Source organism: Glycine soja, chromosome 7, assembly GCF_004193775.1.
Source record: "Glycine soja cultivar W05 chromosome 7, ASM419377v2, whole genome shotgun sequence".
Classification (NCBI taxonomy): domain Eukaryota; kingdom Viridiplantae; phylum Streptophyta; class Magnoliopsida; order Fabales; family Fabaceae; genus Glycine; species Glycine soja.
Window position 1 is genome coordinate 1,311,503 of NC_041008.1, and position 14,882 is coordinate 1,326,384.

Consider the following 14,882-nt stretch of genomic DNA (forward strand, 5'->3'; position numbering starts at 1 on the left):
AAACATTTATTTTGTGCATTTCACGTACTAATACTAGATAGTTATACAAAAGTCACACATATTGACTTGCTTGTTTAATTTATTTTAAATAAATTCAAGTTAATTCTAGAGGGAACCTGAATTTCATAGGCAAATGGTGCGTGGATATGATAAAGAAGTATTACTATTAGAGAATTCAATAATCTAGAGAAAAAAATATATTTGGAAACGTAAAGGATCACTCATGTTGCCACTAAGAACTTGATCTATCGCCTTTGGAAGTTGAAGAAGGGCTTGATTGAGACAGCAAAAATAAGAAGAAACAACACTACAAACCCAGAAACCATAATTGCACAAACTCCTATGAAGTCATGCTTGAAACCAAAATAACTTCTTATGAACTCTTGCACTGACTCATTTTCTGATTTCATCACATTGGTTATATCTCCAAACTGTGAGGCAACCAACCCGTATATGGTCCAAGCCACGGGACATATCCGATAAAACCACCTCCACCACACAGGAATGCTCTATTATAAAAAAGGTACAAAATGGGAAATAACAGTGAAAATCCACATAAAGACAAACATTGAATCCATTCATAGAAATAATGTATTCAAAGGTTGGCAATACTAACAGGTTGTGCAATGACAAATCCTGAGAAGAGGTTCCCAATTATATAAAATGCATAAGCCACAATTTAAGCAATATGTTGATTTGGTGTAACTGCCACAACCATCATGCCATAGAAGGTGAAGTAGCACAATGAGAAGTACATGAAGAACATGTACCAAAAGAACTTCTCTAAAGTCCATTCAAATCCCACATGGCATAAACTATGACAAAATATGATGTAGCTTGCATAAGAACCTAAGGTAGCTCTATTATAACCTATGACAAAAAAGGAGTGAGATGTGTTAAAATGGGTATGTAGATTGTAGTACAGTTATGTTTCCTTTCCATAAAATGATCTTATTACTTGTGCAATTGCATAAGGCAAGGCAGAATACATTCCAGCAGCTCTTTCTCTATAAAAGACAGTTCTTTCAGTGGCTACTATTGGTTGTATAGAGCCAGAAATTTGGGGTCCAATAAAGACAACAGCAGTATACATTGAACCTATGGCATTAAACAGGTCTTGTCTGCTTGAGCTGGAAGCGATCAAAAGGAATCAAAATTAAAATTTCTTTTGGCTAAATTAAATTTGTTATTTATAAGTTACTGAATTTTGGCTTACTATTTGCCTCCGAGGCCCCAGAACATTGTTCCAAACATCAAGGCTACCACAATAGTTGCAAGAAATCTCACAGCAGTGTATAGCGGATTGCGCCAATAGGACCAATGTTGTTTCCATAAGCAAGCCAAGCATTGGACCAAAAGTGACTGAGCGTATTGAGTAGGAAAATGAAGATCCTTCTGAACCAGGAATGGGGTTTCCCAGTTTTGCTATAAGTAACTTATTTCTCCTGAAGAATAATCATTCGTGTATAATATTCTAAGCCTTTGTGAAATATAAGTAAAAGTTAATATAAATTCATATCCATGCATATTACCTTACCTGCATAGCTCAGAATTTTTGTATATCTCATGAAAATCAACACCTAAGGTAAGTTCTTGGGCTGAAGTTGTGACTTCCAACATCCAAGTTGCCGGGTTGTAACAATCTTTGATTTTACTAACCCCTTCAATGCTCTGGCCAATAGAAAAGAATGAAAAAGAAGTAAATACAAGCAAAAACCATGGCTACCTACTTTAAATAAAATAAATTTCAAGTTGCACCTAACCTCAAAATACTTGACCAATTGACTAGAATGAGGTCCCAATGGCACAACATACATTTCTTGTCCTCCATGCTTCATTAAGAATAACTAGAATCACATGTAGCATATATTAGATTCAAGCGTAATGGACAGAACTATAAAAAACATATTCAAATATATTTTCATGTCATTTCTTACCTCATCAAAAGCTTCAAATATATCAATGCTTGGTTGATGGATGGTGCAAACAACTGTTCTTCCTGTGTCAACTGTGTTCCTAACAGTTCTCATAACAATTGCAGCAGCTCTCGCATCTAACCCAGAAGTAGGCTCATCCATGAAAATTATGGATGGATTAGCCACTAATTCAACTGCTATTGTTAGCCTTTTGCGTTGTTCTGTCAAGAGACCATTCACAGGCAAACCAACCAGTGAGTTCTTCAATGGGTTCTACTCCACGAGTTCCATATGACTTCCTCAATGAACAACTAAAACCATATTTCTTTCAGATCCAAAAGTGATAACAATAACTTTCTGTTTGGTTACATGTTCGTTATGTACACGTTTATGTTAAATTTCAGGTCACAATGCAGAAGCTAAATCCTATTGCATCAAAAGGGATGCATGTCAGTTGGCAATGAGATGGGAAACCAAACAGGATCATTGATCGGTCTCTTAAGTTCAAAAAGCCAATTCAGTTTATTAATGTACTACGGAACATTAACTTTGTAAATTGCTTTGGACCATATAACTTTAAGTAAGAAGAGAAAAACAAAGGGTGTTATGTTTTGGCTCTTAAGTCTTTTAAGCTATAAGTGCTAACTAACCTTTCTAGTGTTGGATTCAACTTGTGCTGGTAAACAAAGCCATGCAGAGTAGACCAGGGACTCATAGACGGTAACATGGGGAGAATGGATATCGTTCTGCTCACAATAACCAGAAATACGAGCAAATGTTTCTTGCCTTTTGGGGTAGCCAGAAACTTTTATGTTTCCCTCAATATTCCCACCAGTTTTCCTTCCAGCTAAAACATCCAACAATGTAGTTTTACCAGCACCACTTACACCCATCAAGGCTGTGAGAACACCAAGGCTAAATGCACCACTAACAATCCCTTTATTATTGACCGTAATCTATTGAAAATACCAAAATTTGGTGGGTCCTATTTCTAAATTAGGAGAGAGAGAGTCATTACATAAGTAGTATGACCCACTAAAATTTATAGTTTCTAATACTACATTTTAACCAATAAAAAAGGGAGGGTTAAAGAGAGTGTTGCTGGCATTCCTTGAAAAGTAAAATCACTATTAGAAACCTCAATGAAATTGACTTACCTGTGGCATATCAACAGAGTATACTATTTGATCAAATGTGATACAATATGGTTCAAAAGGAAGAACCATTCCTCTTTTCTTTTCGCGGCTAGAACTCACAACTTCAATAGTTATTTCCGAATTTTCTGTATGACAGAAAAAACTGTTCACCTAAGCACATACTTGAAATTGAAATATCGTACATTCATTGGGTGTTCATGAGAGATATAGATAATATAGATCACCTAAGCGTGTTAATTCATCTTCTCGGGCTCTCCCATTTGGCATATCGCCCTCTGATTCTTCAATTATTATTGTCTGTGGCTTGCCAAATGCTGTAAAAGTAACGTATGCTTGTTAATCAAGTTTTGCTTCACTATAAGAATCTTAAATAACCAAATGTGAAATTACTTATGACTTAGGTAAGTGAGAGCCAAAGTGTATATAATGTTGAAAAGGAACATAAATCCAATCAATGCCCCAATTCCTATCCAATACCAATATTCATGTGTGAAGTACCCACGAGACTCCAAAATTTGAATTCCCAAGGTCTTATTTGAATTTGGAGTGAACTGTAATTGTAAAGAAAAATAAATAAATTACGCCTACACGTTTTTGAATAAAAAATAAATTATCTCTAAAGTTGCTAGTTAAAGAAATTACACGATTCCAATTATTCCCAAGGAATTCATTCACCATTATCGTATTCTGTTCATACATTAAAGGTGAAATCCAGTAACCCCAAATCCACCAGCTCTTCATATCCTCTGTATCATTGCCAATAAAACAAAGAAGCATTAATATCAACTGCCATTATCTGATGAATGCAACAATTTCCTTACATTCTTTAACTAAACTTACTTATTGACAGAACGAAGCCACCCAATGCAAAAAGGACAACAAGTGCAAAGTACCCACATGTGCTAGCCACCACTAAGTTCCTACCAAGTGCTGCAATAACTCGGAATAATGCAGAAGCCATTTGGTTTATCAGTAATAGCATAAGGTACTGCTTTAACAACCTGCATAAAAAATGAGACTTCACACCAGAAGTAAGATTACTAGTAAAAGGGTAGAACTAGCCCTTACTCATTGAAAATAGATAAAGGAAACTTGTTTACCTCCCAACATTTGGATCAAATCCAATTACATAGTAGGTGAGAAATACCCAAACAGTAGCTTCTATAAATGCAATAGGGATCTTAAGGATCCATGAGGGAATGGCGTATGCCCACGAAGGATAGAATAGAAGGTCTCGTTACTTGTAGAAAATACGAAGCTTTACAATTGTCATTGACATCTCAGCCAATCCATTAAACGTATGCACTATTACTGCGAAAAATAGTGCACCAGCATAAACACCTCCATCATCCAAGGAATCCCGATGCATCTCAGTTCGCAGAAAGACTGTCATGGTAAATATTGCCAGGATCATAAGCTACAAAAAACATATGAAAAAAAAACCAAAAGTAGAAACCATGTATTCAAAATAGTTATAATTTCAAATATAGTATCAAAGGATCAAACAATTGTAAATAAAAAACATTTATGCATACTGACCCAAAGAGAGACATGACAGGTGAGGTGAATGAGAACTATTAATTTATAAGTAATTACAATGCATAAATTGCAGTTAAAGGGTAAAATATACCAAAAAATGTACAGTAAAAATTGTTAGTCTTTATATATTGTTATAGATAAAGCAAACTAGAACTCATTTGGCATATGTTGAAGATGTAAACAATGAATTCCTTTTCGTAAGTAAATACCCTCTTGAGAAGTTAGCCTTTAACAATTCCTTCTTGTCAACACCATACCTTTTAGTGGTTAATGGAGCTGGGTGGTTCTTGGACTTGTCAAATGGAGTTGCAAGCTCTTCTCTAATTATCCTCCCAAAATGGAATGACTGAAATGCCTCAGCAAATTGAGTAACAGTTACAAACCTGTGTGGTTCATCTCTGTGCGCCCAATACTGCTCTTGATCCTTTCTTGAAGTTGCCTGGCAGTAAGAGATATAAATTTTATGTATATAGTTTTCACTTTTCAGCAAAAAAAAACTTCAATCAAGGAATACAAATAGTAAACCTTGACTTACTTCTTGAAGAAAGTCAGCAACACCTTTTCTCTCACGACATTTAAAACCCACAGATTCAAAAGGTTCAAGAACATATTCACGGAGTCCTTGGTAGACAATTTGACCCTCAGTTATAAAAATAATATCATCAAAAAGTTCATAAGTCTTTGGTGCTGGTTGGACTAGAGAGATAACTGCAGTTCCATTAAGAATGTGAACATATTGCCTGAGAGACCTCACAATTTGAAAAGTTGTGGAGCTGTCTAAGACAGTGGATATTTCATCCACGAATAGAGCATTTGTTGGTCCAACCAGCATCTCCCCTGTAGTTACCCGCTTCCTTTGTCCTCCAGATATACTGCCTAGCATTTCGTTCCCCACCATTGTATCGGCACATATATCCAACCCCAAAATCTGCAAAATATTAACGTAAATACCTTGTGTGTTCATTTCATAATAATCTTTATGATAAAACATGTTTTGATCTTTCAAAATATCTCAAAATTTGGTTTGAATTCCTACCTTATATTTTAACAGAAACACGTGTTTTTAGTCCTTGATGGGGAACTAGAACCACTCTAAAACCACATGTCATTAAATTTTTATTTGGACAAAATCCAAGTTTTGAGGAAAAAAAACATATTTTATCCAAATCTTAAAAGCATGAGAAAACCTTATTCAAGTGTTACCTTTAGTACATAATCCGTTACCACACTTGCCTCCTGGCCTCTGGTTGCAGCTGCCTGATGTATCACAAGCCAAATTGATGCACAAATATTATACCCATAACAACAAAATTGACTAAATTAATACAATAAAAATTGATGATATAGCTTCTTTTTTTTAATCAAAATAAAAAACAGCTTCTTTTTACCTTCATGTAGACATCAATATCTGGGTCTGGCTTGATCTTTGCGCTTTTTTCTCTTCTAGCCAACTCAGACAGCAAGTCTTGATCATAACAAATAATAAAAAGTAACCTTACATTAGAAATAGGCATGGCCATGATTAGAAAGAAATGAAAAAAAAAAAAACAATAGCTAACCGTAACGTGTTCCAACCCCTTGGCACCTTGCTTAGAATGCCAAGGTTTCCCTAACTATCATTTCTCCAATATGAACATTATGCTGGCTAATATATGCAGCTGTTCTCTGAGGAACAAACTCGTTCATTCCATGCCCATTATAAGTCACTTTCCCTGATACCTAGAGGACACAAGGCCATCTAAATTAAACCAAAACTACCACTTTCTAAAAGACAAGAGTGGAAACAACACAAATATTAAGGAAAATTGCTTTTCACATTTAGATTGGGAGTAAGTCTTCCTGACAGGACCAAAAGGAATGTGGTTTTTCCTGAACTTGGAGGACCCAAAAGTAGTGTCATTCTGTGAGGTTTGATGATTCCACTAACATCTTTAAGGATAGTCACATGTTTCTTTTTTCCTTTGAGAATATGGAGAGAAGTAAAGAGACTCTAGAAGACCAAATAGAATAATATTGTAAGAGTGTGAAATTAACTCCCGAACAAAAGAAACACAAAATTCTGAGCTAGAATATATATACCAAACGTACCTACACTTTATTAGTAAGGAAGTTTAGAAAAGTTGGCAAAGCTCTACTTCCCACGTAAGCCTCTGCCTCAACGTTTAGGTGCTCATATCGAACTTCAATTGTTGGCATATCAATCCCAAATCTGAAAAAGTAAATTAGTAATTACAACATGATAGAGAGCTTATAATCACACTATGATATTGTTAGCTAGTAAGTGAATTAGAATATTACAAAAACAAAACTATAAAAAATTTAATAAGAACATAGGAGAGATGGAAAAAGCAAAGAAGCAAGAGCAATGAATGCTTATTAATTATTCCTTACCTATCAATTCGTTCCTTGAGCTTCAACAGAAACTTTTCATTGTCCTCTTCAACAACGTTGATCATGACCAACCTGTTCAGCAGCTTCTGTCTTTCTTGAAATCCAAGATCAGCTATATCAATCTCATTGGCGACTCCACGAGAAGTGGTCAACAACCCTTTCCTCAAACGGTTGTAAGTGGGGAGTTTCTCAAGTGCAGCCCATTTCAGATCTTCCATCATCTTCTTCACGCCGCTGCGAAGACCTTGTAATATCCTCCATTATACCGTTTCTCTAAACTGTAGAACTGCTCGCACGTAAACTATTACTTGCTCTCTCTCTCTCTCTCTCTCTCTCTCTCTCTCTCTCTCTCTCTCTCTCTCAATATATATATATCACTTATTCCCTCATGTCCTCCATCCAAGGTAATTATAGCTATACAACCTTTGCAACATCCACAAGCCTTTTTTATTCGTTAAAGCTAATGCAGTGTTATGGTGAGGTGAACACCATAGAACAATCTTATTTCTTGGAGTGATCATATATATACTCATATATATCATACACTTATAGTTTTTCTCTCTTCCTATTTCATCTCATCATCTATTATACTTAATTAGTTACTTACACTTTTTTTTTTTTTTTGTTTATGTGCCATTTTAGTGTTGGATATCTATGAATTATTTTCTTATTTCTAGCTACTAGAAATGTACAACTAAGAGAAAGGGCTAAAAGAATTAGCGTACTGAAGAAGATGAAAAAAGAACATATAGGTTATTTCAGATGTATATTAAGCTTTCCTTATTACAATGGAAATGGGGTGGGAAAGCATGTCTTTATATACCTTGGATAGGGCATGCACAAACTGGTGTGTTCCGATTACTGTGTATCTGAAAACCAATTTTCGTTTTTAATTTTAAATTCCTTTTGCTTATTCTATTCTCAGATGTAACTTACATAAGGTCAAAATTAGTTTGATAAATAAGGCACGTGGAAGGCATATGCTATAGAGTTGTGTTATTTATACAACAAATCATACAAAATTTATAAAACAATTCTTTTTTCTTCTTATTTTATCACATTATTTATTAAAAGTCATATTATTCTCCATTCTTTGTCTTGTTGTATAGATTATTGTAAAAAAAAAATCTCTTTGTTTCCATTATTTTTTTTTGGGTGCGTATTTAGAATTAGAGTATTACTATATATGCGGGTTTTTTAATCTATGTAATTGATGCAGGAAGTTGAAATAGAATTGTTGAAATAGAATTGTGGTGTGTGACTTAAAATTATAAATGGCACAAGTGGAAAGGTTTTATGTGGAGGTACCATAACTGTTTTCAATTATTATAATTGAATTGGTTTTGACATCAAAATATGTCTTTGTTCCTAAAACTAGCTTTTAGAAGGTATATATATTCTTGATCATGTAATGCAAAGATAATTTTTGAGAGACCGAAAAACAGTTTTTCTTGTAGAAAAACAGAGAGTTAGGAGATTGAGAGAAATTTTGAAAAGAGAAACCAAGAGAGATATGCAATTAATAGTAATTAAAGGATAAAAAAGACTAAAAAAATGGAGAACAAATGAAGCTATTATTATTACTATAGAATATAGATGCATGCTATTGTTGTCCTGTTAACAGCGTTTTAATGGACGGGTACCATACGCTACCTAATTTATTAACGACGCTGAAACTAGAGATTGGATGCTGCTTAGGGTTGAAAATTGAATCTTAATAAATATTAATCTCATTTAAGATAATACTCTCCCAACATATAGCCCTAGCAATGAATAGAAAGTAAAACTCTAGCTTGTGAGTTTCATTGCTATACTCAGAGAAAAAAAAATTATATCACCAACCAATTATGAATAATTCTTAATCTTCCTAATCTATCTTCTACTATCTTTTATGGTAAGTTTTAAATATGTTTAATACTTCTAAGACAATAAATACTTTTACTTTTCATTCAATACTTATCATAAAATATCATATTATGATTTGCAGAAGGATATAGTAGGAGGATTTAGCATTACTCACCAATTATATATTTAATAAATGTAAGGTAACTAAGACAGGAATTAACTTTTTAAAGATGTGATTGATAGAAATTAAATTCAAAGAGAAATTTTAAGGGATTAAACCTCTTAAAAAAAGGATTAAATTTATGTAGTTGAAAAAAGAACTATAGTGCTCCAATGTAAGAAGGGCATCAACAGTACGTGTAGAAAATTAGGTAAAATAACCTAAATATAATAAGTCTCACGAGGTGGTCCATTTGCATTATGTTAGCCATATTATACCTATTGTTGGCTTGTTTATTCTTTAGATGTAATTCATTTTGAAATTATTAATTTTAGAAACCAACATAGTGACTGCATAAGTTCAGCAACCGAATTGGATATTGATTTGCATAAATAAAGTATTTTAACATTTTAAATTTATTTTAGTTTAGCAACCGAATTTGCCACTTATACTTTTAATTGCTAAGTTAGCCCCAATTGATAGGTGCAACCAATATCAACAGACTCATTTATGCCAGATACCAAAAATACCAGTCACTATATGGTGACGCAAAAATAATCGGTTGCTAAATGCTTAGTGACTTGGATTGCAACCGATTTTATTTTGTTACTATTGCAGTTGCTAATAAGGATAGAGACCGTATATAATATGCGTTTTCTGGTAGGTGTATATTGAAGAAAGAGGAATTGTTACCACCTAAAAACAAACAATAATACACACTTTTGTATCTTCTAAAAGTCACAAACAGAAAATTATTTTGATCTTTACTCACAATTGTAAGCATTATTGGTAATAATTTATGAGTTTACTATAAAAAAATAGTATGGAAGTAATATTTTCCATTTGGTCCCATTTTGGTCCAACACTAATTTTGGATTTGGTCTCTCAATAGTCAGCTTGGCTCCCTGTACATATTTTCAGTCAAGGATTTCTAAATTGCAAAATATAATTGATGATGTATATTAGATAGTGCAGTGTAATAATTAATATGATTACTTATTTTCTCGTGAGCGTGAAAGAATAGGATAGAATTAGAAACTTACGCATGCATGCCACTATCTAAGTTTTAGCCAATACACGGAAGCTGCCTCAACTTCTACTTTTTATTGTTTTTCTTAGATTGGCAAGTATTTAAAATAATTAGTAAGTAATTCAGCAATTGAGAATTGACATATTGAAATATAATTTTCACACATTCATTCACAAACTTGAATTTGCTCTTCTGAAACATATAATACGTACCGAGGTTAGAATTGCTATCTACACTATTGAAATCCACATAATCTATTACCCTGTACATTTTCACAGGCCTCTTTAACCATCACCCCATGGCATTTTTACATTTTTTTTTTCTAAGTATATAAGATGAAGCAGTTGATTAATAATTTATATTATATGCATGACATCCTTAAATTAGGAGTATTTATGGGTCGGATTGGATCAAATTTGACTAAACTCGTTATTCATTCCCATTAAGATTCTACAGGTTGGGTTGGGTTAGATTTGTGTAATTTTTTTTCAAGATCCGACCTGATCATAAACGGGTTGGGTCGGATTGAGTTAATTGAATTTAAATATTTTGAAAATATTTTTTTAGAACAATAATTTATTTTTGTAAAAAAATTTAAATATATAATGACTAAATGTACTCAAAAGATTAAATTGTAAAAATATTTAACTAATAAAACTAATAATTTCAATGATGATAAGATATTTTTATTTTAGATAGAAATGCACTGTGATATTAGCATGCTAACATATAAATAAATTCAAAACAAAAATAAAAACAACTTAAAAAACAAAAAAATCATGAGTGATTTAATTTAATAATTTAATAAACTTTATGGGCTAAAAATTACTAATATATTTTATATTTAATAATTAATTTTTATATATGATAAATTAAATTATATGGTATGTGTTGAGTTGAGTTCAAAAAAATAGAACCCATTACCTAGCTAATTCATTAATGATTAAATCTTAATCAAGTTAGATTAAATTCGAACCAAACACTTTTAGAACTTTAATATAATATAATAGAACTAAGTCAAATTGAATCACAGGTGAATATGCCTACCTCAAATAGTTTATCAAATCCTTGGTGATAGGCTTTTATATATTGTTTTTGGAGTAGCTTTGACTTTTGATGCTTGCAGCTGCTCAAGTTCAATTGTACAACATCATGCTAGCAACTTCTTGATCAATTGGTGACTTGGTGTATTTAGTATTTGGTTCTTATTGAAAATAAGCTTCTTACAAGTATTTAGTAAAATGTCTATTTTTGATACACACTAAATTAATTTTAAAATAATTTTTTAACTTAATTAATTAGATAAATTATTCTTTTGAAATATCATATAAAATGCATGAATTGCCAAATAAAACGCGTCCCAAGCTGAAATATTGCCTCATCCTAGGTTATCGCAAGAAAAATTATAATCACAATCTTTTTTATCTGATATTAACTTAGAACCACGTGCATCCAAAGCATCCTTTACTACGATCAATGCAGTTGTATGTAAATCAAGACATAATCACTAAATTAAAGATATACGAAATCAATAAAATTACTTATGAATGAAAAATAGAAATTGTAAATACAAGTATCATACTTCAAGAACGCGGTATTGCTTGTATTTATGGTCATGATGAAATAATGACCGTAAATTAGTGGGATTTGAAAAAGATAATCAAGATACTACAAGCATTGCTAACAATTTATTGACCATCTCTCAACAAAATTTATTTTATACTTAAGGATTAATTAAGATATTTGAATCCTGAATTATTTAAGTCACAAAAATCATTATTATTTATCTTGATTAATAATTTATCCTATTAATTAAACATATGTATGCGAGAATGTGACACATTCTAAATATGTTTTTCATCGTGTGCTGTTCAATTACTTACATGGATGGATATTTGAATATTCTAATTGGGCACGTGAAAGGTTCACGAACACGCGCAGACATGCTGTTTATTTTAGGGATTTGAAAAGTGGGCAGATAGGAGAAAGCTTAGCATGAAAGAAAATGAGTTCTTCCTATAATTGGGCCCTCATCTTTTTCCACAGCTTCTCCACTTTCTACCACCCTTCAAGTCCCATAGATTTTGACCCAATCTTGCGTATAAATCACAGCCTCTTACGTATTAAATGTCTATTAATGTTATATTAGAGTAAGACAAACAAATTAAATAATAATCATATGCTTATAAGAAATACTACAAATTTATTCTCTAACACATTTTTATAAATACACTCTTTATTATTAATTAAAGCTTATTAAAAAATATTAAATTTTGTAGATTTTACTGTTTATTTAACAAAATCTACTCATGATTTGATAGTTTCAAATAAATTTTAATCAACAATATTAGAAAACGTGTTATATGCTGAGTTCACATGTTGTAGGAAATAAGAATTTATCCTCCGTGTTTGAATCTCATTGATACATGCAACAAAGGTTTTTTCTTCAAGTTATGATCTTATTAATTGTTTGATCGATCTAGAGAACTCAAGTACTCAACCGATCCTCTTGAATCATTCAATATAGTATGTCTTTTTGTTAATTAGCATATTTTAAATTTTTAACAGCTTTTTTTTAAAAATAAAATATGATCAAATATGCTACTACTAATTAATTTGTAATATATATACTTTTTCAAAGTCATATTTAGAATTGGACAATACATATAAAACACCTTCAATTATAAGCTTTTAGGAAAAAAATATTTATTTTAATACCCTTGTTAGTTCAATCATTAAAATTTTGTTTGACAATATTTTATGTTCAATCCAATAATATATATGATTTTGGAAAAAACATGTATTGTCGTTAGTATAAGTAGAATACAGAGCAGTACTTTTAGGATATATAATTTTTTTTAATACTTGAACATATTCTTAGATGATAAATAATCAACTCTTGTAAGTCTGAGTTTTTGTTTTAAACATGAGAAATATTATATATTTTTTTGGGTGAAAGAATAGCTTTACTAATATTTAACATTTATTTTTACTTTTTTAAACAACAAGTTATGATTCATTTTGAAATTTTTACACTAAAGTTTGTTTTCAAAGCTTAAATTTAGTTACTTTAAAAATATTATTTTTTCTCTGTTTCATATAAGTATAACTTATACTTTTTTTTAATTTGTTTCAGTTTTTATATTTTATTCTTTTACCTTAAATCTTATCTAATTATATTATTTTATTTTTATTTAAATTAATTGATAGTATTTTCTTATAATTTATTTTTTAATTGTATTTAACAAAAACTACCCACAGATATTTACTACTAACATGATTTTAAATCACAGGTTTAATAAATTAATGTCAATTTCAATATCTAACCAACTAACCGATCTATTAAAAATTTATTCGTGAATTCTCAATTATGAATGTTTTGGTAATTCATGTGGATGTGTATACGTTAAGATGACTTAGACCAATCTCACTTTCGATTAGAAGACAAAACATTCCAAAAAGAACATGAGTGCATGAGTGATAGGCTCAATGTTTCGAAAGGAAATAATAATAAGAGTAAACAATATTTTCCTTATTTGAAAGGTGTAAGTATTGTACTGTTTTTTTAATGTTAAAATATATACTTAAATTTATTTAATTTAGCATCGTTATAGAAAAGTATTGAATAAATTACATTCTACTTTCCTAAAAGATGAGTGTTGCGTTTCGTTTTCTTTTACGTTGAAATCTATAGTTAAGTCCATTTAATTTAATATTGTTAGTATTTATATTTTTTGTTTACACATTTAAATTATATATAATATTTTTTTTTATACATATGCTAAATAAATTTAGCGTTCTAGTGGTTCTTATAGATGGTGGTATAAATGCATATATATGCTAATGAGTTTAAACTCTACTTTTAATGTTATTTTTTTAAAATTTTTAAATCTTATTTTTGAGCGTTACGTTACGATACTAGCATGTACAATGGCACATATTCTCTAACATATCACAATTTTATTTTATGGGCTTGCTTAACACAAATAAATATATGTTAAACAACTTTATTACATCTTATTGGTGATTTGAGTTAAGTAATTAAAATTACATAAATTAAAATTAAGATTAATCAAGTTTTTAGTTAGTTGATTTTTTTTAAAATTTAGTTTTTAATTCCTACATTTGACCGAATAAGATCCTTCAATTTTTTTTATTAAGAATTTTAATTCTTAAACTTTTGTTTAAGTGATCGAGATTCTTAAACTTTTAGAAATTTTAATTTTTTTAGTTTCTAAATAAAATTTTGAACCTATTATTTTTATTTATTTAATGAGATTTTCAAGACTAAAAACTGAATTTTTTAAAAGTTTAGGGATTAAAATCTTAATTAATCAATTTTGATGAGTCAAACTTTTATCTAAAGACTAAAAATTGAAATTTGAAAAAGTTGAAGGACCTTCACCAATAAACTTTTATTTAAGAACTAAAAATTAAATTTTAAAAAATTTTAGAGACTAAAAACATAATTAACCCCTAAAATTATATTATTGGTAAACTATGAGAACTAAAAATATTTATCTTATTTTTTTCACAAATTTTATATCACGAGAAAAATTTGCAATTACATAAAACGTCCAAACTTACAATCATATGTCATCAGATTATTTAGGAAAAAATAAATAAATAGAGGCTCCATAAACACGACTTATCCCATTTTATGTACATTAATTTGGTAAATTTAAAACCAAATTACACAAATTTGGTGAGTAAATAACCTTCAGAAGGACAACTAATCCCGTTGTCCCTTCTGATTATTTTTTAATTTTTTCTTACTTGAATGTTTTAGTTTAAAGTAATTGGTGTTTCTTTGTTTGGAGTCTCCTCTAGAACATCAAATCATC

The 14,882-nt window shown here is 30.7% G+C and overlaps 1 pseudogene; it reads right to left on the reverse strand.

Annotated features, from left to right (window-relative positions):
• Positions 1 to 225: 225 nt before the first annotated feature.
• On the reverse strand, positions 226 to 7,264 carry LOC114419219 (annotated as a pseudogene).
• Between the last annotated feature and the right edge of the window lie 7,618 nt (positions 7,265 to 14,882).